This window comes from Engystomops pustulosus, chromosome 4 (genome assembly GCF_040894005.1).
Source record: "Engystomops pustulosus chromosome 4, aEngPut4.maternal, whole genome shotgun sequence".
In the NCBI taxonomy this organism is placed as follows: domain Eukaryota; kingdom Metazoa; phylum Chordata; class Amphibia; order Anura; family Leptodactylidae; genus Engystomops; species Engystomops pustulosus.
In genome coordinates, this window is record NC_092414.1 from 78,293,023 (window position 1) to 78,317,020 (window position 23,998).

General features: G+C 40.7%; 1 protein-coding gene across 2 annotated transcripts in view; it reads right to left on the reverse strand.

The window, feature by feature from the left end:
• Positions 1-23,716, reverse strand: part of CDK17 (cyclin dependent kinase 17) — an 83,267-nt gene extending 59,551 nt beyond the window's left edge. Inside the window, exon 1 of one of the 2 annotated variants that reach the window (XM_072146459.1) lies at positions 23,375-23,716. The gene's annotated coding sequence lies outside the window, so the exon portion shown is untranslated. The remainder of the gene's footprint in view (positions 1-23,374) is intronic. The other variant, XM_072146457.1, reaches the window with a different exon arrangement.
• Positions 23,717-23,998: the final 282 nt, after the last annotated feature.

The window sequence follows — 23,998 nt, forward strand, 5'->3', positions numbered from 1 at the left end:
TTATACAGTTGAAAATGCACAGACAGATAAGTGATAGACAATAATACACGACTGGAGAAGATAAAAAGGGCACTTAGCCACCCTTTAACAAAAAGTTGCCCATGTGCCTTTACTGCCTTAATAAAAATCCAAGAATGTCCATCAAGTATTTCAGCATTCCTGCTACTTACTTTGGTGCCGTCTGCAAACTCTGTCTCAACATCAATGCAAACTTTTCTTGAGTGTCCTACACCTGTGTTTTGTTTCCCGGTAATGCGCAGCGATGCGCAGTCACGGCTTCTTACAATGTAGGAGACGTGTACAATAACACATGCGCAATCTTTGAACCTTGTGCGGCAAAATGACGTCAGCGAGGCCGGCGCATCATCCTGAGAGCGGAGAGATTCTGGCATTTGCCCACCGCCAAGGTAATGCCCACCAATAATGCTGACTATATGAGCTTTTGCCTGAGTATATGAACTGTTAGCAGAATACTCAGCATATGAGCTGGTACTTTTAGTACTCCAGCAGTATACTGCATATAACAATGAGAAATGTAAAATGAGAAATACTATAGTCATGAGGCTGGAGTACTACAAGTACCAGCTCATATGCTGAGTATATAAGCTGGCACTTGTACTCTGACCTCATGGCCATAGCACTTCTCATTGTACCCCTTTATTTTGCAGTATATGAGCCACATAATAATCAGCACCATATACTAAAAACAGGGAGAAACTGAGAACTGTTGAGGAAGAGCTTTGTGTGTGTCTTTTCACCATTCCTGCCAGGATATCCCTTTTGTGTTTATCGAAACAGGCCCAGGTTTCACACTGAGAGTAAAATAAATTTAGAATCTATATTATTAGCTATATGTATAATATGACTGTTTTTGTGTCATTTTTGTTGGTGGTGTGCCCCAGGATTTTCTAAGTATAAAAAGTGTGCCGCGGCTAAAAAAAAAAAAAAAAAGGTTGAAAATCACCATCCTACACTATGCTCTTTTTATTTGTTAGGTGATCTGAGGGATGAACTTGTGTTTGTGCAGTTTTTCTTATAAAGCAGCATGCTAATTGTTATTTCAAAACCCTCACCAGCAACCACACCTAGTACCTTCTAGATGTCTTTATACATGTCCCACTATTGCCTCTATCCATGGGATTAGAGATACCATTCTTCTTAAAAAAAAAATAAAAAATATTTTATTGATGTCCTCTGTACCAATCATGGTGGAGGGAAGCTGAGGTATACAGTCATGCTACACCACCTCCTCATCGACACTGCTAAACTGGCTAAAGGGAATTCCTGAGCGGTGGGTAGCTGTGTGTGATTTAGCTATGCTACATTATTAACCACTCCTTCAGGAAGGAGGGGGTTGAAAGACAGACACCGACTATGTGAATAGAAATCAACCTCTTCATAGATTCCTCCCTCAGGAATTCTCTTCAGTGTGTCACATGTACAACATGTATAAAGACATCTAAAAAGTACCATGTATGGTTTATGGGCAGAGGGGCCTTGTGACAGGTTTCCTTTGAACAGTCAAAAGAAGTGAAAAAGGGCACTATCCTAACTCCTTATAGTTCTACTGCAGGTAGCCAAGTGACTTGCCTTTTGTAGGGCTAGAGAAAGCCTGTTACCCCTGCTCCTATCTCTAACCCGCTGTGTCCATCTGTCGGTACCTTTTTATGTTTGTATATAATAAAGAAGAAAGGTTTGAGGCGAGTGCCGCGGTTGGTGGTTTGCGTTTTTTGTAGGATACTGGATTCCTTTAGCCATACTGCCCTTCTCCATTGGGCTTTAAAACCTCCTGGAGAAGCTCCATGCCCAACAGTAATATACCACGTAAAAAATGAATATATGGTCTTAACATTTTATAAAGTGTGCTCCTGTACCCTGAGCAAATAGAATCTATGCAAGAAAACATTCAAAACAATTAAAAGCTTACACGTATTCCTAACACCCGTAAAAATGATGTTTCCTGAAGGTTGCGTTCTCTAGACACAATCAGAATCTACTGCAGCATTCTTTTACCTTCCCCTATCCGTTTCAGCTCCATATCCAATTCCCCTGACATCCATTTATTATTCAAACGTTACAGATACTGAGCCTCCATCTGTACTCCCCTGTGGACAAGGGGCTTGAAGCATTTTCCCTAAACCTTCCCTCGTTCAATAATAACTGAATTTTGCAGTGCTCCAGGTCTACAGTATGTGTTCCTTTAACGTATTGTAGACTTTAGAACATTTACCTTTATCCTCATTTATGTAATGAAAAAATAAAAAGGTAATCAAAATGATGCAACTGTTTCTCACGGAAGAAGCCGTATAAAAACAAACAATATAACAGGGTAGAAGGTAAAAAGAAAGTATGTTTTGATTTCTTATAAAAAAATCCCACACGTCAAACTATAAAGCTTTTACCACCTGCCACAGATAGGACATCTGCATATTTGGATGACTTGGGGCCCCAGTGAATAGGTCATATATTTCCCTTAGAAGGTTATTTACCTGAATAAATATCGATACTCTATTGATCATATATGCCATTAAATGTGAGACAACTGATACCGTTTCCCAAATCATCAGTGTGTATAGATTGTAAGCTCTAGCGAGCAGCACCCTCTCTCCTATTTTTTCATCTCATCCGTCTTATTTTGTCTGTATACATAAATATGTTGGTGCTGCATAAAATATTTATTAAGTAGCGTGTTGCAATTCAAGCTAAGTGAATAAGTTTGTGTTTGAGATACCAAAAAAAGCAAAGTGGCTTATGACCCTTTTTGTTTCAGGCAGTAGCAAAGGCATTCGTGATTAAGACCGATCCAACAGCGTATCAAACAAATATGTTCCGAGACCGATTCATCCTTTACAAGTAAAACCCATCACCCCTTTAACTACAGTAACTATTGTTGTGTTTTACTTCCGTTCTCTATTGTTAAACCCTCAGAAAATGTGCCTAAATGCTGAGCAACATCCCTACAATTGACTGGATTATTTGCTCTCCACTCGGAGCAGAACAATAGCATAGCACTACTACCGAGCACCATAGAAAACCAGCTCTGTACTAGGTGCTCGCCCACATTCAGCGTGGGCGTCAAATACACCCACAATACTGAGTGAATGTGAAGTTATCAGAATGGAGCTGTGACTGCATGTAGGTTTGGCAGCTCAGGGGACACATGTTCCTTCCTGTAGTGTAATGAGCAGAGAAATGGGCATGAAGCAGTGAATGCCCCTGTTGCTAGGCATACAATAACCCGATATGCATGGTATGAGGAGAGATCACAGAAGAGATTTCCACTGCAGCAGACGATACTTTCTCCTGCTACTTTTTACCTCAGAAAAGTCCACAGAGACGACGCGTACAAAGTCAGCTGCCACATCTATATCTTCCAAATGACTTCATTCTCACCACAAGTTCTAGTAAGATCATCGTGAAGATATTGTATCATTGCTTACAGCAGACTGTCACATTGTAAGGACCTTTCTTTTCATAATAATGTATCATAAGTATGTGTAATAATCGAAGTGTCATGAATGGGCTGCCAGAGTTTATTGCCACGTCAGGAAATAATTCAGCTTCAATAAAGCACTTACAGTAGCAGATGCAGTACAGCCAGCTAGACCATACATACACTACATTTACAACCAGTCATTTACAGCCATTTTCTCCATACACATGCAGGCCTCTGTCTATAATTGTGCTGCCTGTGGTTGTAGCAGACGTAACTACATTCCACTGTCAGACACGTGACCTAACAGCTCAGGCCTAAATAAGTCATCCCGGCACCCACAATGCACTGCCCCCTGCACAATAAACCAGCATGTATGTGCAGTTTGCCTGTGTATAGTGCAGAGGGCACCAGATTCTGGATTTCTGCACTCCCTGCACTGCTCAGACAGAGTGCGCCCCCTTTTTTGTGCACCATTAACATGGGGCGTGCTACATAATTCTATCAGACACTGCATGGTAAATGTTGGGCACAGTCCGAATGAGAACCAGAACAACCCCCTTCAGTGTAGAAATTTGTGTTTCATGAAGAATAGTGCACAAATGTGGCATGGTCCCTTCTTAAATACCTGTGCAAGCAGTTTAGCACATTCGCACTATTGCAAAGTCCTACAGACGGAGCTTAGTCAATGTTCCCCCTGTGAATTGTGCAGATACCCTCCATTCACAAGCTGCCCTCTGCAGTGGCAGCATTGCATGACTAACAAATCTGCAGAATATTATTACACAAGTGAGGAGAAAAACCTGCTTTGTCAGCAGTCCTGTGTTTACAGTTCTTGACCCTGCAGGCTGTATACAATGCTGGTGTGAAAATTCTTTCCACTGATGTGCTACACTTGGTCACACCTACATGTCTATCTGCTAGACAAATCCAGATATACCAGTGACCAAACCACTGTTGCACATCAAAAGGAATTTAAATAGGGTGTATTATCAAAGGTTAAGGGATTTTGTCAGGCATTTTATGGCTATGGTACAGGGACTGTACTAATGTGCAAATATGATGATGTTCATATGCAGATGAGCTCACGGGTGTCAATCCTACATAAAATTATTGTAATAATGAACATACTTGACATTTTGACACATGGTCCATTGAAAAAAAAAACATTTATGTGTGAATTGATCAATTAAAAAAGTAATGCTTCTAGTGCAGCCATGAGCTGAGCTATCGGACCCAGATTCATCCCTATTCGTAAGAGATCCACTATCCTGTGGATTGGGGATAAAGTCAGAATTTGGGACAATTCATGGTCATGAATCCATTGCATCTTATCAGCAGTACCTGCGCATAAAAAGAAATGATCATTATTGACACAAGAAAATGTGTTAAAATCGCTAAAAGGTGAGGTGGGACGTCACGTCCAGTTATTCGCCAAGTTGCCATAAAGCATTTAACAAGCCCTCTACAAAAAACTGGAGTCATGAGGACTGAATTTATGGTCAAAGCCCCCATGACTGGACTGTTACATCTGTAAAAAGAACACTATTACAGAGGATATGAGTGTAGTAGATGATCTTGATGATAAACAATTATATAAAGACAATGTGGAAAATGACTCCATTGTATCAATCGCTCAAGAACAGGGCAAAAGAAACGCAATCCAGGCACAAAGGTTGCTATTCACTGTGCATTCAGAAAAATAAAACTATTCTGAAGCTTTAATCTCAGCTGCACAAAGGCTACAGAGCTGTGGTGTGAAAGCTAAACACTGCATGTGTTTAAGAGGATAAACCATGGCTGAAAGGGATTGCAGGATTCAGTGTCATCAGCTCTGCTGGTACTGCGCTCCCACTTGTAATCCACCTGGGAAATGACTCATCCTTGCAGATGGATGTGATGGAGAGGACCAGGAGCAGCCTTCTAGTTCAGAAACTTTCCTCCAGGTTGATCAATTCTCTGTGATTAAAGTCATCTTTGAAGGCTCCTTAAACAAGAATGTGAAGGTCATAACAGTATGCCTTGAGTTTAGCCTGGACACGAATGGGTGCAAAAAAACAGATAAGACTTAGCCCGCACTACGGCACTGGCCAGGGCATGCATAATGGGGTCAAAAACTACAAAGCTACAATACCTGTGTCATGAAACAATCATGTTAAGATGTTTAGGATCATTGTGTTGTAATCACAGCAACTAACAAGTAACATCATCACCATTAGATGTGATGCAGTCAATGAGATCTTTGGTTGCAGCCTGAGCCTTATCCTACACCTTCTATAGGAATAAAAAACTTTAGTAACATTCAGCAAATTTCTTAAACAATTCTCTCTATAGGGAAGGTTTTACAACATAAATAAGATTTTCTGCACTCCCATTCAGATCAATCTGCATGTGTGACAGCAGCAGTGATACACATTTTCCAGCCTTCACCTCTACACTTGGCCATGTGGAGAGGGTGTCAATAGCCAACTAGCAGGAGAATATCCTCCCCACCATCTGCCCACAACAAACAGGACTAGCCTCCACTAAACCAAGGACTGCAAGGAGGACCTCTGACCCATCACAGCTCTATGAATGGAGGAAAGTGTCTCACAGATGGGAGAAACATCATGAAAGCTTATTACCATATGGACCATATAATATTATCGTTATCGCTCTAGGTAACTGGGTAAACCTTGCCCTCTAACCCCACAGCAGAGTATACTCTGGGTATCAATGGTCTGGTACAGCATACTAAATTTATTGGTTTGGTATATAAAGTATTGTGATGCAACATTATGCAGGTTTTTATTTCTTTTTGAATCCTTCCATTGCCAAATCAAATACAAGAGTCAGGTTTATGTGCAGTTTTTCTGTTTTACAGGTCACATTGTGCTGACACCAAAGCTCCTTCCACCACCATTCGCTGCTAATAAAAAAATTCTAAGCATAATTGGACTACTGGTAATTATGATTCCTAACTTTGAGCCAAACAAGTTGATTTTTCTGCATTTTTCACCCTGTAACACATTAGACATCCAAATGCAACCTTGAATGAGCAGATGAGTGCACACATATTCACAAAGGTTATGGCTCTCAAGGCCCCTGTATTAGAGGACAAGATTTTACAACTGGTCTTTTTCTAATTCTTGCCTGTGGTGTTTCTTCACTTACTGTAAAAAATTTGACCTAAAGTACATGTCAAAGTTATGAAAATTGATATATTGCGACATTCAAAATCCTAGAAACGTAAATGTCATTCTGACCGTGAGCAGAGAGGCAACAAGAACCAATCCAGCAAAAAGAGATAAATATGTTCAGGGACGTCACATTTTTCTTCTGGTGTCCATAGGATGTTGCTTGTTAGAGCAGAAGGATGTACCCCAGGTGATTAATGGTCTTTCTAAAGTAACATATAAGCAAGGAGATTAAACTATGACTTGACCAGAAGACTTGATAACTCAAGAATAAAAGGTGCAAACCATCAAAAAATTCATCTCTAGATTAATCCCTATTGGACATGCACTTCGGCACACCATGTGATCATGATTTCTACAGGAAAGGTGTTGCATCCATCACTAGAATAGGGTACTCCTCATCCCATGACCATAGTGAAGTGTGAATGGATCTGCAGCCAGGTATAGGTCTTCAGCTTCCATCATTGTCAAGGGGAAGAATACAAACACCTAAGGTCTATACCATCGTCTTATCAATAATCTTACTTCTATCTAGAAGCTAAAATAATAAGTAACTTATCATTTATAATAAAGTGGAACAAACAAGATATACCATGTATTTGATTATACACCACTAACCAAAAGTCCAGGTTCTAAACTCGTGCTTTATTTACCCAATGGGGAAGATCCCAGGCGACATCCCTGGAGACAATAGAACAGCATATGGATAGAGCAATATCAGTACAATACATATTACCACTAATCTTACAATATTTCGGAGTTACTAATTGTAAAGTGGTGAATTCTCGTACATCTCCATTCTGAATGCAAAGCATCAAACGTCATACAGAAAATCTCAGTATACAGTGGTCAGTAATAAGCGGGGCTTTCCAGCATGTTTGGTGTAAGTGATGGAGAGGAGGTGACAACAGTGAACATATTGTGATCATAAAACTAATGTCAATGTCAGATAAACAAAAGGCATTATCAAGGTCTCCAAAGCTACACAACACAAGTAACATGACAGGGAATGTATCAATGTGGTGCAGGGTCCACAAGTGTAAAGTCGGACAATACTAGTTTTTTGAGGCACCATATTTATTACTGTGATGTTAAATGCTGGCACAGTTTAAGTTCCTCTTTAGCTGGTCTTTGTGGTGTACATTCTTTTCACACATGGCTTGTTTTCTACCTAACCAAGCCCCCCTTTTAAAGATGAAATCCCCTTCTCACGGGCCAAGTCTAAAAAAAACAGAATTTTTTTTGTTGTAAAGACTAGAAGTCTAGAAAAAATGGCTTAATGGCTTATGGCAAATATGCCACCAATTCCTTTTAACTAATTTGACCTTTTACTAATCTGTTTTTATTTTGTGACTTTTTCTAATACATGGTCAGTTATTCAATATCAGATTGGTGGGGTTACAATACCCCACTAATCATCTGTTCTCTGCAGCAAATAAACAGAGAATGGAAGAAGTAAACACCTTAGTGGTGGTCAGAGCAGGTTACTGTCGATCAGGAAAACGAAGGATGTGATTTAAGATGGAGGGAGTGAGTGGAGGCGGAGAGAGCTTGACATCAATGTTATAATCAACAACTTTATGACTTTATAGATATATATTTATATTTTAATGCAAATCAGCTCCCATTTATCTAAATAGGACTGAAAAATGTAGGTGGGGGTGCTTGGTGTTGGACCCTAACCATGTACATGACGAATCCAGGGGATGTCAAATATTTTTAGTATGGAAAACCTCTTTAGAAGGTGCATATATGTGGACTGCCTTAAGGATGAGCATTAATTTACACTGGACCATTTTGTGTGGAGACACACCTGATCACATACTAAGTAGTTATGAAATAGGAGTCTTGGAAGTTACAATCTAAAAATTCATTTTTTGTGGGCTTTTATTAAGAATGCATTTCTATGTGCACGACATGTACAGTCTTACAGTCTCTTTCTATAGAGTTAGCAATGACTCACCTGGACTGTGCTTCATGCAGAGGTGTGGGTGGATTTCTTTGTATTTCTTAGCGCAAGATTTTTTTTTTTTTTGTATTTTGTGCACTCTAATAGAAAAGTACCATGGAAAATTACAGAAATATTACCACACATGTAATCTGCGAGGCACGCTACAAAATATAGAGAGAAGTAGGAAGCCTGAGGTAATTGTACACAAACCATAGAGGAAGCCGCATACAAATATGGACACAATTTCCTGCTTGTTTCAAGGAAGTCAGAGAAACACAGAAAACATCTTTTATTCAAGTGTGCAACACTCAAGTAAATAGTGCTGTCTGCAGTATTCAGTCTAAGTGGAAAAGATTAAATTCCATTTAACCATGTATATCCGTGCTGTGTTTTATACACTTGCAGTATATCTATATATGGAAATATCATAATTAAACCTTTAAACAAATCTAAGGAGCTCCTCCAACCTAAAGATGGCACCCCAATGTCCAATCTATTCAGCTCCAGCCGCTCTATAACATGCTGCCTGAAGATACCACCCCAATGTCCAATCTATTCAGCTCCAGGCGCTCTATAACATGCTGCCTGAAGATACCACCCCAATGTCCAATCTATTCAGCTCCAGGCGCTCTATAACATGCTGCCTGAAGATACCACCCCAATGTCCAATCTATTCAGCTCCAGGCGCTCTATAACATGCTGCCTGAAGATACCACCCCAATGTCCAATCTATTCAGCTCCAGGCGCTCTATAACATGCTGCCTGAAGATACCACCCCAATGTCCAATCTATTCAGCTCCTGCCGCTCTATAACATGCTGCCTGAAGATACCACCCCAATGTCCAATCTATTCAGCTCCAGGCGCTCTATAACATGCTGCCTGAAGATACCACCCCAATGTCCAATCTATTCAGCTCCAGGCGCTCTATAACATGCTGCCTGAAGATACCACCCCAATGTCCAATCTATTCAGCTCCAGGCGCTCTATAACATGCTGCCTGAAGATACCACCCCAATGTCCAATCTATTCAGCTCCTGCCGCTCTATAACATGCTGCCTGAAGATACCACCCCAATGTCCAATCTATTCAGCTCCAGGCGCTCTATAACATGCTGCCTGAAGATACCACCCCAATGTCCAATCTATTCAGCTCCAGGCGCTCTATAACATGCTGCCTGAAGATACCACCCCAATGTCCAATCTATTCAGCTCCTGCCGCTCTATAACATGCTGCCTGAAGATACCACCCCAATGTCCAATCTATTCAGCTCCTGACGCTCTATAACATTTTACATGTGACAAAATTATCAGAACCCGGAAAACTCTTTAGAGTCATTCCTATTCATAAACCATTCCATTGACTTACCGGAGACAGAAAACAATGACTTTCAAAGTATATTTTTGTAGTCATACCAAAAGACCAAAACAGAGGCATCCATCAATAGCAGATTCCATATTTTTTCATAGGAGATCGCCACATGGAACATGGAAGGGAAATTGTCTACAGATAAGACCATTAGTCAATCCAGTGCAAGTTGTAGCCTGGCTATAAGGAGCTGAATGTGACAGAATGTGACAAGACATAAGCATGAAGAATGCAGGGTGCTCAGGCAAAGCCGTTTCCTTGGTAACCCGAGGACATCACAAGGGAATGCTAGGAATACTTAGCTACTCTGCCTCATAAAAGTTATGTCTGGGCTCCAACTAGCACTCCGTAAATCTAATTCTTTAAGGCACATTAAGGATAACTTTTTAACAGTCATTAAAAATAGCCCTTTTTTTTTTTTAGATGGTACACACCCCGAACAGGTATTATTTTTATCCAAATATGCTGTCATTTACCATATTGATATTAGAAACATTGATCTAAAAGGACTGTCTGGGGTTCACAATTTGTCTTTTTATATACGTGTATGGGGGGGGGGGGGATATAAAAACAATAAACAGCTCATACTTACCTTCTTAGTGGTACTATTTAGCTATTGCGGTCAGCCTCTGCTTGCATACAGAGGACAGCAGTGAAGCAGCATTAACAGCTGGAAGCCTGCTAGAGCAGCAGTTTCAGGCAGGTGTGCACACCATGATGTCGCAGCCAGCCTCTGTATGGCTATAAGGGACAGAACCTCGGTTGGATTGGAACGCTGAAGAAGGCGAATTTGAGCAGTTTATTTTTATATATATATATATATATATATATATATTTTTATATATATATATATATATATATATATATATATAAAGAAAAAAAAAAAAAAAAAAAAGCAGAAAATCCCTTTAAGTAAAATAAGCATGCAAAGTTCTAGCAGCTTTCCTATATCCTGCTCATATGTTATAATATGTCCAGTCTATGGCATACAACCACAAACTAGGAGCCATAAATACAAGCCCATGGCTATAAATTGCTAGGGGTAAAATTAATGCAATGCAGGTTCTCTGTAGTCATCACGTACCAAGCTACCAGCTCCACCATTAAAAGGGAAGGTCTCAGCAGTTTTGACCCTATTAAGCTGTAGACTGTGTGTACCTTTCTATGTGTGATTAGGAGAAGATATGTGATAAAAGTTTTTATATTCCACAATTGTAGCTGGACTTTGAGTACTCTGGTGTACTGGTGTGTAAGATCTTTTTACAGCACAGCTCCCCGAGTAACTGCTGTGGTGTTGAAAAGCCCCAATGTGCACAGTCACATCCTCAGCTGCTTCTAGAATATCACGTACGTCGGTAACAAGCACAGCATAATTCCCAAGGCAATAATAATCCCTGAAGAAGGTGCATTGCCAACTTTCCCACTTCCTTCCGCTCCGGATTGTTTGCAAAGATAATTGATGAAACCTACATCAACTCGTCAGTGTCAAACGTAGTAGGTTCAGCTTGATGCTACCAATAGAAGACACCAATTGGCCAAACATAAGGTTTAGCAAACCAGGGTCAAGTTAGAGTTAACATATAGATGTTGTATTTACTGATCAGTATCCATTGCAGTTTCAATGCTTGGAGGTCGTATGTCTATTAGCAGGAAATGTCCTTCCCCATGCAAGGCATCACCGACTGGCTAAACGGGCATATTCTGTGTTCCAAGACGGGAGCAGGAATTACAGAGCCAGCGAGCAGTTGAACAGGTGCATTGGGTGAGCCCCCCAGGTAGAGTGCAGCTTTGTTATTTTTTGAACAATCCTTAAAGGGGTATTCCAGGAATCAGCATAATTCATACACAAATGGGTCCTTAAAATATAAGCCTTTAAGTAACTTGCTGTTATTGAAAGTTTTAAATAACTTTAATGAACAATTATCAATTTCGCTGATTTCCACTGCGTGTGATGTCCACATCACATGCCCTGCATCTGCCTGGGCAGGTCATGTGATCATCACTATGTTTGGCTGTAGTTGGTTGGTTGGTTGCAGTACATGGCAGTTACACATCATTACTATGGTAACCGAGCAGGACAGTCTGTTACATCATCACTGGGAGCAGAGAATAAGCGGGAGGAGGAGTTACTGAGAACGGATCATGGGACCTGTAGTTTCCAGAGAAGGCCATCTTGGTGATAACCTTGCCTACTTTAGAGAGGCCATTTTTTGCCTCAAATTTTGTGAATCGTAAAATCAAACAATTTAAGCTCCATATTCCCGGAATATCCCTTCATTTCAAACAATTATTCCCTGCAACCCAATTTTAGGCACATTTTGAAGGGTATATTTAGTTTGTCACAAAATAGACTGACAGTGTCTTGTAGGCCTTTTCTCTTGGCAAATTAAAGGGATATTCCCATTTCGGAAAATTTATGTTAGTGTGTGAATGATGAAAAATTATACAATTTACAATATAATTTTTGTATAAATTCCTCATGGTTCTCTAGATCTCTGCTTGCGGTCTTTCTCTAGAAAGCTTCTATGTTCCCTTGGTCACACAAATGCACAGATTGTTAGTATCATAGAGAGTAATCAGAGCTGTGGGATGTAACTAGCCGTGCACCTGTGTGACCATGGTCAGATTTCTCTGCACTGGAAATTAACAATGAAGCTTTCTGTAGAATGACAGCAAGCAGAGATCTAGAAAACTGTGAGGAACTGATACAGTTTATTGGAAAATTGTATAATTGTCCATCATACAAACAATAACATAGCAATAACATAACATGGTTTCAAAAATTACAAAAAATCTCATTGTAGGTCCAGGCACTTCCACGTTTTATCCATAAGTTATCAATATAGAAGTTATTTTTGGTGGCTCCTGCAATGAAACCCTTATAAAAACCAGTGTATAACAGAATACCACGTGATTACATTACTGTTCAAGCAGATGACCCCTTTTCACCAATGTGAAAGTATATTACATTTCTTCCAGCTCCATCTGTAAATCCTGCTAAATAGAACTTTGGGGGGGGGATTTGCTATCTTGTTATAACATTTTAGATGTAGCCGGCTGCACAAAATTTATACTTGGGAACAGACTATGCAAAAGCAGACGATTAGCAAACTGGCTTTGAAGTGATGCCAGGACAAGCCGCTAGAAAGGAATATGCTATATTAACTATTTATGACGAGTACAACAGAAAACATGCATTGTTATTGGCTTATATCTCAATAACAAACACTTTTTTGCTGGAAAACAAGGCATGTGGTTTTACACTGGGGAGCAGTACAGAAAGCAGTTGTGGGTGTAAAGACGGCATGCACTGGTGTACCGCAGACAGAGGTGAAGTGTATAGGATTCTTGCTGAATGAAATAATAGCTGCATACTATGGACACTGCTGTGTGAATTTCCAAGCGTCGATTCTTCCATGTCAGCTCGGAGGATCTCTGGCATTAATTGTCTTCATAGCATAATGAGCCAGACAGAGAAAACCCTTCAGAAAATCTTTGTGCTGCGGATGATGTCATGGCAGTAGCAACGCCAATAAAACTATGAAGAGCTGGCAAGGGAAACAAGAATGGATGAGAGAAAAGCAAAGTTTCCCTAACAAAAGGTGCTGGGAGCACAAGGCATCTTAAGAGGACAATTCTTTTTATTCTTTGGACTATAAGAACCTAGCACAGCTCGAGTAAGTTATTGTAAGGAATGGTTGTTACAGAAATAAAGAGACATTTCCTAAATCTCCTATGACTATTTCTTAACATATTATAAAACAAAAGGTAAAAATAAAAGCAGCTGGAAGTGAAAGATCCTCATTCCCTTATATGACGCTGGGAGTGGAGGCTTTACACCAGTCACCGGGTGAACTTGTCTCTACAGGTCCAGCACATCTGGAAATCTTGCACGTTCGCAGCACAGACGTCCCTCATATACACCCTGACCACTATAGCCTTGTATCACAGACCTCATCAACAAAACTTCACTGAGCTCACAATAATGTCTATACTAAAGTCACAGTATATTTCCCTCATGAGGTCATTGGACGTTCTTCTGCCCTGCCCCTGCATGCCCCATCCTTCTTCTCCTAGCCACTGCTCAATGTTCACTGATAAAATCACATGCAGGTCAACATGACTCATAGGGAGAAAGGTTAGTTTCACAGGTGCAGTCACTTTACTTGACCAAAATAACCACATTACAATGGTTCAGGGTGCGTGCACATGTTCAGTTTTTGATGTCCAAACCAGAAGTGTAGTGAAAAAAAGAGTAACAGCTTATCTCAATGATATGCAAGAATCCATTATCATTCACATCTACTTTTGGCTTAAAAAACTGCATCTGAAAAGTTGAAAGTCTGAGTGCACCCTCACAGACACCATTGTGTAAATGTCAATTACGGGGCATAAGAGACATACTAAGGGTCACATTATTGGGAACCTTATAGACAGAGACCTGTGTCACAGTCACTGCTACTCTATTCCAAAACAAATGTGACACAATACTCCACCAGTGCCATATCGATTGAATGGAATGGCAGTAGAATGGAATGGAGTGGCCATGTTTTATCTCAACTCCATCTAAACTGCTTGGCCGGCCCCTCTCCTCTACTCATCCCCATAGGTTATACTTGCTCACTGTTCAGCACTTCAGGTCATGTGACCAGGACGATGTCATCTTAAGTCCTTTAACCTTTTACATACATGGTGTATATTTTGCAAAATGTATCTGACGACAAGAAAACACAGCAGCCTCCATGCACTTCTATGTTTCTCCATCCTCCTTGGAGGCTGCTGCGATTTCATGTGATCAGATACATAAATGGGGTACATTTCGCAAATGTAAAGGACCTTAGATGACTTTGCCCTGGTCACATGACATGAATGTAACAAGGCACCGTAATAAAAAAAAGTTACAGAATATTTCCTTTCAATAAATCTTTATATGTATGTAGCTGAATATTGGCAGACAATCCCCAAGTAACGAAGCGGCAGGGCAACCGAGCTGCCAGTCAAAATAAGGGGCGTGGTTCACTGGCAGCCTAGGAGTCATATCTTGAATAAGAGAGTTAAGTACTGTATGTCAATTTGCATATTAGAAAAATAGCTGTGATTAAGGTACAGTGCCTCACCAGCAGCTAATTTTATGTTATTTGAGGAGGACGAGGAATTGTTGGTTTGAGGGTTTAAATTCTGGGTCTTTAAAGGGAGATGCTTGCAAAACTTCAGCAGGTTTCTTGATATGTGTATAATGCTTCTAGCCTCTTAAAAAAGGTGCCTCTGTTAAGTCACTGACTGAAAGATGCTTAGATTAGGTTGAATATAGTATTTCTAAGTGTTTTATTTGAAATTTTATTTAACTAGAGCAAACATTTTACTGTAGTGACAGCACAAAGTTTATGGGTGGCAACGTGTTCCAAGGCATTCAACCCCTTGTTTTGCTTTAACTTGATAGAAACAATTTAGGAAAACAATACATAACCTGCTCTTCAAATTAATTTGGTTATAATTGGTCTTATGTCAGCTCAATGAATATCTATTTATGGTATAATCAACTAAAAGAAAAACTATACAAATGAAAAGAAACTGTACTGTAGCCTAGTCTACACAGAGGAACACACATAAGATCCTTCATGTATCTGCACACAGCATAGCCTTGTTTCCGGGAAGAATTAAGGTGCTGTACTTCACATTGCGTTACAAACGTTGGCCCAAATCCTTGTGCTGGTAAGGCTTTTACATTGCCAGAGACAAACCCAGGCAAGAAGTGTAAACATCTTAGCTGAAGCCTGGCAGCAATCTGACATCTCATGATAAAAGATACCTTGTTAAAAATGTTCCTGCAGGAGATGGAAATCTGGACCACTGCTTGCTCTCTGCACAAAACCGGAGGAAACCCTAGAAGACAGCCTCCACACAGCCAAGGCAAAAGAAAAGTAGCAGTGTGAGATCCACAGAGACGGCCGCACAATGTAGGATTGTGTCTGCTCAATCTGCTTATATGCAGAGGCGTGATCTCTAGAATCGGACAACGTACATGAAGGACTAGGCTTAATGTGAACAGCAAATACCCATCATAAATATTTGGTGTTTCTATTTTATGCCACAAATAGACATAAAAAAGGACATTTATCAGAGCTACTATTAAGTGATAGATAACAAAAATAAAATCCCTGTCAAGTCATTAGAATCGTTTCCGCAACCTGTATTTCCAGTCCAGTGACTCTAAGAAAACATGCTCTGTAGTTGAAAGGTTTTACGCATGGTGTATGCACAAGTTGCTCAGCTGCCCGCTATCTACTCCAAATGTGACAACTGTTTAAAATGAATTATACACAATTTAGGACTTGAAAGTGGTTGAGCCGTAGTAGAAGGCTGCACCGTGACTACGGTGGTCTCGGGCCGCAAACACCCACTCCCGTGCCAGCTAACGTAGAAACTACTGCCGAATTTCAGCTCGGGTAGGCAGCTCACACAGGGAAGTGGAAGAGCCCATAAAAGTATTGGGGATCCCTCAGCCCCCCCCCCACTTCTTGTCATGTGCATTGAACAGGCAGGGGAGGGAGGGGTGAGGAGTAGAGGAAGCGTGCATGAGGAGACACAGGCACACAGCTGCCTCCCCCCCCCCCCCCCCCCCCCCCCCCCCCCTATAAAGCACAGAAATTATTCAGAATACTGACAAAGGACTTTTCATTAAATCAGCATAGAATAAGCTATTGGAACTTGTCACTATCTAAAAATTACATACCTGGTGACAGGTTAGCTATAAAGTACATGTTGACAATGTCCATACATTTCAAAGCCTGCATGGAAATATCAGACCGGATGCGTCTTCACACAGCTATTCCATACGTCTCATATACCACAAGGGATCTACCAATGTGATAGAATCCATATTATACCCAATTACAGCCATGAGCCAAAAGTCCTGAGGATTTTGTATAACATTTAGACAGCAGCGTTCTACTATGGAAACTAGTTATTCCCCCAAGCACACAGATAGAGTAAACATGGGCACAATGAACCTTGCTTTCACCTTATGATACCTGCTTGTCCAAACAAGCCATAGTCTTGCATTCTTGACATACCAGTTATGCATACTTGGGGATTTTGATTCATAGTCTGAAAGGCAGAGATGAGTCAAAACCAGTGGAAAGTATCTGTGCTTGTGAAATAGTCCATCCTCTGGTTCATGGAGTTTCTTTGATGTTCAGTACCTATGCCATTACAGAGGCACACATGATTGTAAACCCATCTACAGCTATTGTTCCACATCTTTATATGGCATAAGAATGATTACATCCTTTTTTGTATCAAGGCTTTTATAAAAAAATACTAACTTTCTGACAACAACTTCACAGCTGAAGAATAATTTTACTTTATCCTTAATTAACTACACAAGATTCTTATGCTGTCATAACCAAAAATTAAACTAATTACATTTTAACTAAATTGCATAAATAGTGCAGATAACAGATACATTTGTGATATAATGTATTAATGATCTATGCCTCACTGCTCACTACAGGAGAAAGAAGGAGCAGAAAAAAAAGTACAAAGCACAGAGGAGCAGATTCAATTAATAGTAAAAGCATAATATAGAGCTTACTATTATAACCTGTTCTATTAATTTTGAAAAGAAAAAAAAAACCTTCTAAGGTTTAGTTATGCTTTAACAACAAGTAGACAGATATACAGCCTAGCGATGTGCGTCAAGGGCAACTGAAAATATGTTTATCTACACAAAACTGTGGATTAGCTGTAACCACCACTGGGAAGATACACTGCTCACTCCCTAGGAAGTAAATAGCACAGGTAACCATTCAACTTTCCATTGTTAGGGTTTCTTATATAGAGATGTGCTTAGATTTTAGCAGTCCTCATTTGCCAGAGTACAATGTAAAACTCCAGCGGTGCCAGTTCCCCCACATGGTATAAGGTACAATGGGGTGTGGCAGACTCCTTCGGTACAATGATATGCAGTATAGTTTTTATTTTTACAAGTGAAACATTCTAGATAAATCCACCTGTAAAAACTGCAGCCACATTGCCAACCACACACAATAGATTCAAGCTATCGAACAAGCGAGGGAAGTGCCACGTGTTCTTCCTGCAATTCCATTTTAACATGTAATAGAGAAATACCTCCAGAATTCCAGAAGGAGAGAAAGGAATGCAGAGCAAGAAAATGACATAACAGGCTGCGTCCGAGCCCAGGAGCTCAGAACAGATCATGTGGCGACATACATTAACACTTCATCAATAATAAGCCATAGTCTGGGCACTGAGATGTTTACTTGTGTTCTGTAGGGGAGAGCAGAAACAAATTGGGTTATGTAATGGAAGCATTGCGAAAATAGCTATGGGAAGAGGGTTGCATAGCAACACTTTACAGATCCGAAGGTTTTACAAGCATCCTGAAATTCCTGGGAGACATTAATACTTCAACACTGGCCACTATTTTTTTCCCTGGCAGTTAATATGTGTCATCAGGGCTTATAGAATATTTATGAAAAAGATAGTGTCCACCAATATTTATTCATAAATATTGATCATAATCTACTTGTGTCCAGTTTATATGTTGAGTAGTGATGAGCAATGTCCCCATCAGTTCCTGCTTTCCCACACTTCATTCAAAATGAATTCCACATAAATGTATATCATATATCAGTCAGGATGGGGTTAGCTATCACACATGACTAACCACCATCTGATGAATAACCTTTAGTCACTTCCATAGCCGCTCGTGTCGGATAACTCAAGAAGAGCATTCCAGGGAATTGGTGCAGCTCAGGTTAAAAAATAAAAAAATGGAGCTTAAGTGACGTTTTATTCGAAATTATTACATTTTTATAACACATAATACATGTTAGTTCACCGTTACTTAGTGTAAAGGCAAAGCACGTCCTCATTTCATTTCTTACACAATGGAATGAATATTCAAGGTATGGCTCGACCTTTCCTTCAAGGTATAAAAGTTGCCTGAACAAACTCATCATATAAAGGCCTACTAAGTAAAACAGTATAGCCGTATGAAGGACAAGCATATATTGTGATGTGTGACCTTACATATCCAGTTACAGAGACGAGCCTCCGACCTTGCTTTGCAGCCCAAGACATGAAACATATCTGATGTGCAGGAAAAGTAAGTAACTACATTCATCATCACAGCCACCAGGTCCACGTGTGCTATCTGTAACCTAACAAAAACTTTCCTTATGAGGAACAAAGGAATCAATTGCCCCTTATGTTGCAGTTGTTGTTCTGAAGATTAGATAAATAATAAAGGTATTATCCAGCAATCCTACCGCTGAGAAGATGGGGAGACTCACTATATCAACACCTGCACATAGCAAACTACATTTTAGAATCTTTCTGACACAAGGAATATGGAAACCATAGCAACCGAGGCTTAGGCACGAAAATCCGAAAGGAACTAGGGAGTTAATGAATGGATTTCAACTGAACCCAATTATGTTCAGCAAAAGATGCAGTCCATAGACCAGAATGCACAAAATAAAGGCATCATACAACAATACACCAAGGGCATCCAAAATACAGAAGAGTCGGATAGCAGAACCCAAAAAGGATCTGCACACATGCCAGCCATCCACATGGGCAGTACTGAAAGCTAAATGAAAACTGACAATAGTATATGTAAGACACACAAGGAGGCATGCCCACCGCGTAATATGGAGGGGACGGAGCTTCCATATAGGTTGTATTGTAGGATAATACATTGCTAGATTCGGTACTCATGCGCTCATTGCAATGACAGTCTATCTTCTCTGAGCTCCAGATTTACACTTGCACGTTGCAAACTGAATTTAGTAGTGTTGACTCCACTAGACTGAAAACCTGGCTACAGATCTGCAGCCACAGGTCGCTCTATTATGGGATTTCTCTCATCCAGAAAATGAGCAATTACAATATCAGCTTCTAATCCGTTTTCCCATCTGTTACAGTCCGTTTGACCAGGTTTGGCACCAGGGAGCAGATTTGTTTTCTGTGGTCGTTGAATAAAATTAGTAGAAGTTAAATGGAAATAGGTTGCTATACTGTGCCATATATGGAGAACCATTAAAGGGGTTTCCCAAAACTAGATATTTATGAATAATTCTATGGATAGATCATCAGATGTGAAGTCTTCGCAGCCAGAAACAATCAGCCCTGTACAATGTATGGTGGCCATGTAGTGCCAGTGCAGTGTAGCTCCCATTAAAGGGGTTGTCTAGATAAACCAACTCTGGCAAAGTTTGGTATAAGACCTTAATAGGGTCACCCATACTTACCCTGGTAAAGTTTGCCGTGTGTCACGACTCCAGTGCAGCAAGACACAGGAAATCCTGCTGGCATCTAACAAACTATACCAAGATAAGTATAATATGGGTGACCCTATTAGGGTCTTATACTTAGGTAAAATTTGGTATAATTGATGAACCCCTTTAACTTGACTTCATAAATGCATTGTGAACAGTGTGATCTTATTTATTCTGCTCTTCCTCAAAAATAACAAGACATAACGTATAATAACATCTAAAAAGTGCATAAAATGTTTTGACCTGGAAAATCTAAATTACTTTACATAAAAAGTAGAGTATAACTTAACATTGTTTTCAAATGTATTCCCATTGAAATAGCTCAGGTATATCTATACTGTAATAGGAATCATAAAGCCCTGATTGCAGGATTGGAAGAAGACAATGCTTTGATGAATCAAGGCACACGTACTGCAGGTTGGTAAGGAAAAGCCTCATTAGATGGACCAAAAATAAATCATAAAGGCCTGGCATGACAGAGGGTCATTTCTAAGTGAGGGAACAATACTCTGGGGTAGCAATTTCTCTTGCTTGCAAGGATACAATTCAGACAGGAGCAGGCTCAGCAGCTTCCACATGGGATACTGACAGAGACATGTACTAAATCCATGCGGAGAACATTTCCTCCACGTAACAGGGAGGCAAATTTTGCTTTGTTTGGCACCAAAATGACCATTTGTTGCAACTCATAAGCTACTGTGCTACAAAGAGCAAAATAAATCTACCTGGTTTCATTTCTAGAAACCGTCATGTTACAAAAACTTGCAAGTCACAATGCAACCGCATTGGTTTGTGTGGAAGACAGCGCTCCACTGCCATCTTTGTCTAGGTGTGGTGCCCAATATGACCTTTAACCTGCAGTTTTATCAGCCTCTTGAATACAATGGGAACTGGTTGTACAGAGAGATTTACCCTACCTGCGTTTCTCAGTCCATCGCCTTGAGGTACGCTCACACGCCAAGGACTGTCCAAGCCACATTTCGCATACACATGGCCATGGACCATGTCTGTGTGTAGAAGCCATAGAAGTTAATTTGTCCATGTGCCATCCTTTAAACCAACACATAGCACATAAATATTGGCCATGTATGTGGTGGCTTAATGTCAAAGCAACAACTAAGTATTTATACAAAGATGCCAAATACTTTCTAAAGGTAGCAATTAGAACATTTAGAAAACATGATGGTTATATAGTCATTCATCACATTGCTACATCTATATTCATCCCTACTATCGTTTGGCATTAACATCAGATGAGACCATAATAAATTTCCCCAAAACAGCCAGAACCCTGCGATGGCATTAGTCTTGCCCAGGGACCCCCAGATCAATGTCACCACAGATTTCAGAACACAAACTGGAGATCAAAATTAGATGTATGATCACTGGATTTAATTCAGAAATAACGTAATCTCCGATGGTAAACATTGGTCATTGCAATACGTTAACACTTGCATGTACAAAACACAAGGTTAACAGCAATGGAATTAGGCAAATCTCCTCAGCTGTTGTGTTTCAAAACGCAATGTAAAGGCCACATGTGAACACAGCCAAAGGGTTCTCCAATTTTGATCATTGTTCTTTTACAAATTATCTTATGTACATTTTTATTTTATACACTCAATTTAGGATGTATTCACATAGGACTACAGAGTGACCATGACATTTACAAACTGATCCTCTAAATTAGTTCTCCCGTGTATGAGATATTGAGATACTGGGAAAAAAAATTACACAATGCTTTTATCCGTATAGCAACATTTTGAGACAAGAATGGTATCAGGGGTTCCCTGGGAACAGAAATATCTTACAGGGGTTTCCCAGTAGGATTCGCCGACTATAGGAATGCATTGTGCGGCTCCAGTCCATTCACCATTGCCATGCACATAGTAAGGCTTTATTAATACGAGATGTATTACATCACATGGAAGAGGACGGTTCATCACCATTGTTCCCCTCCAGCACCAATTCCTTACATTGTTTTTTTTCAAGCACATTCCCATCCCCCTGCAGAGGGGTTTCATCCGTCAAGCAGTTGCTGGTGTGCATGAATAATGCCTGCTGTGCTGCTGAGGTTTCCCTACCATATAGAAAGGGAAGGAGTCACTGGTGTTTTCCTTCAGGGTTTACCCAAGCACGGGGTGATGGGCTTAGATGGATGACGCTGCTAGTCACATACCATCTAGGATCTAACCTCCAGGCCCAGAGCGAGATAACAACATGACAATTACACACAGATCCATGTCATACACACAGATGACAGGTCACATCATCTGCTCACTGCCTTGAGACAGAAAAGCTTAACCTCATTGGTACCAATGCATTTTGGCTACTACATATATATAAAACTGAGGTCAGAATATAGCATTTGGCTTTTTAAAAAGCATCAATACAGTAAAAATGGTAATGGTGAGGGCAGAAAAGGAGAATGGTACAGATTGTAAGATCAATGAGCAGGGTCCTCATTTGTATGGTTTCTTCTGACAATATTGTGTTTTGCATTTGTATCCTATGATCAGAACGATCGCTGCTGAACGTGATGGCGCTATATAAAGATTTGTTTTTGGTAAAGACGCCCCCATTTCTGATATCCCAATAAGCAATACATGTCCCCCAATAACATTTATTCAGAAATTGCTCTCCTACTAGGAGACCTCCTTGCTTATAGATGGCCTAAGGGTTCTGGGGTTACTTCTGATAGCATCACTATAACTGCAATCTATTAACAGGTCACATCCTAATATTCTGCACAGAACCAGAATCGGAGCAGTATTAGATCACAAAGGGCCCACGGTCCACTTGTCCTATAGATGTGAAATGCCGTAACTTTTTAACACGGGGGTGATTATACCCACACTAGACTGGAATTCCCAGTAATTCACTACAATAAGGAACTTTGGATCATAGCAGTAAAGTTCCACTTCCTGATCCAATTACCAGCAGATGGTACCAACATGTCTCCGATCTCACCACCCACGGGAATAGGGGGTACAGTGTGGACTATGCCATCCCAGCCTAATAGCTAGGGATTGTGTGACACCAAAACAAGCAGGATGTAAAGGGCACTGTAATGGGCATCACATGATAGTGATATACACATGCCCCCACATAGGACACACACACACATGCAGGGGCACTACTCACAGCGGTGGCCGCTCTCACACCCAGGCGCGGGCTTCACTGAAGGCCGGATCCAGCCGTGCTAGCGCGGGCTCTTGCTGCCTGTGTGCCCAGGCGCTTCCTCCCGCCTCTCCTCGGTGTCCGCTATGGCTGCGCTGCTTGTGTGCTCATGACCCCAGGACATCACCAGGCTCTGCACATAACATGGCTCCTGCTACACAGACGCCCCTCCGGATCCCTGACCGACAAGACTGACGTATCCGGCGGATTACACTACCCGGACACGGTCCTGCCTCAGCTCGCTCAGCAACAGCAGCTCCACCCCCGGCCTGCTAACACGGGAGCCACAGCCTGCAGCGCTCTAGCGCCCCCTCATGTGTGCAGGCGCTTATTACATGCAGGGGGACATTGCTGTACAGCAGAGATGAACAACCTTCATTGGCCTGAGGGCCGCACTAGTAACCAGCAGCCTAGTAGTGATGGCAAGTCCGGCTCTTCGTAGTGAGCTGGATCATTAAGCCCCGCTCAATATAAGGAGTCGGCTTTCCTGGCTCCCTATGAAATTACATAGGGAGATGTTTTCAGGCAGCCAGCCACCCAGCCCCACTCCACTTTTAAACTGAAATGTTTAGGTTAAAGGAGACGTGG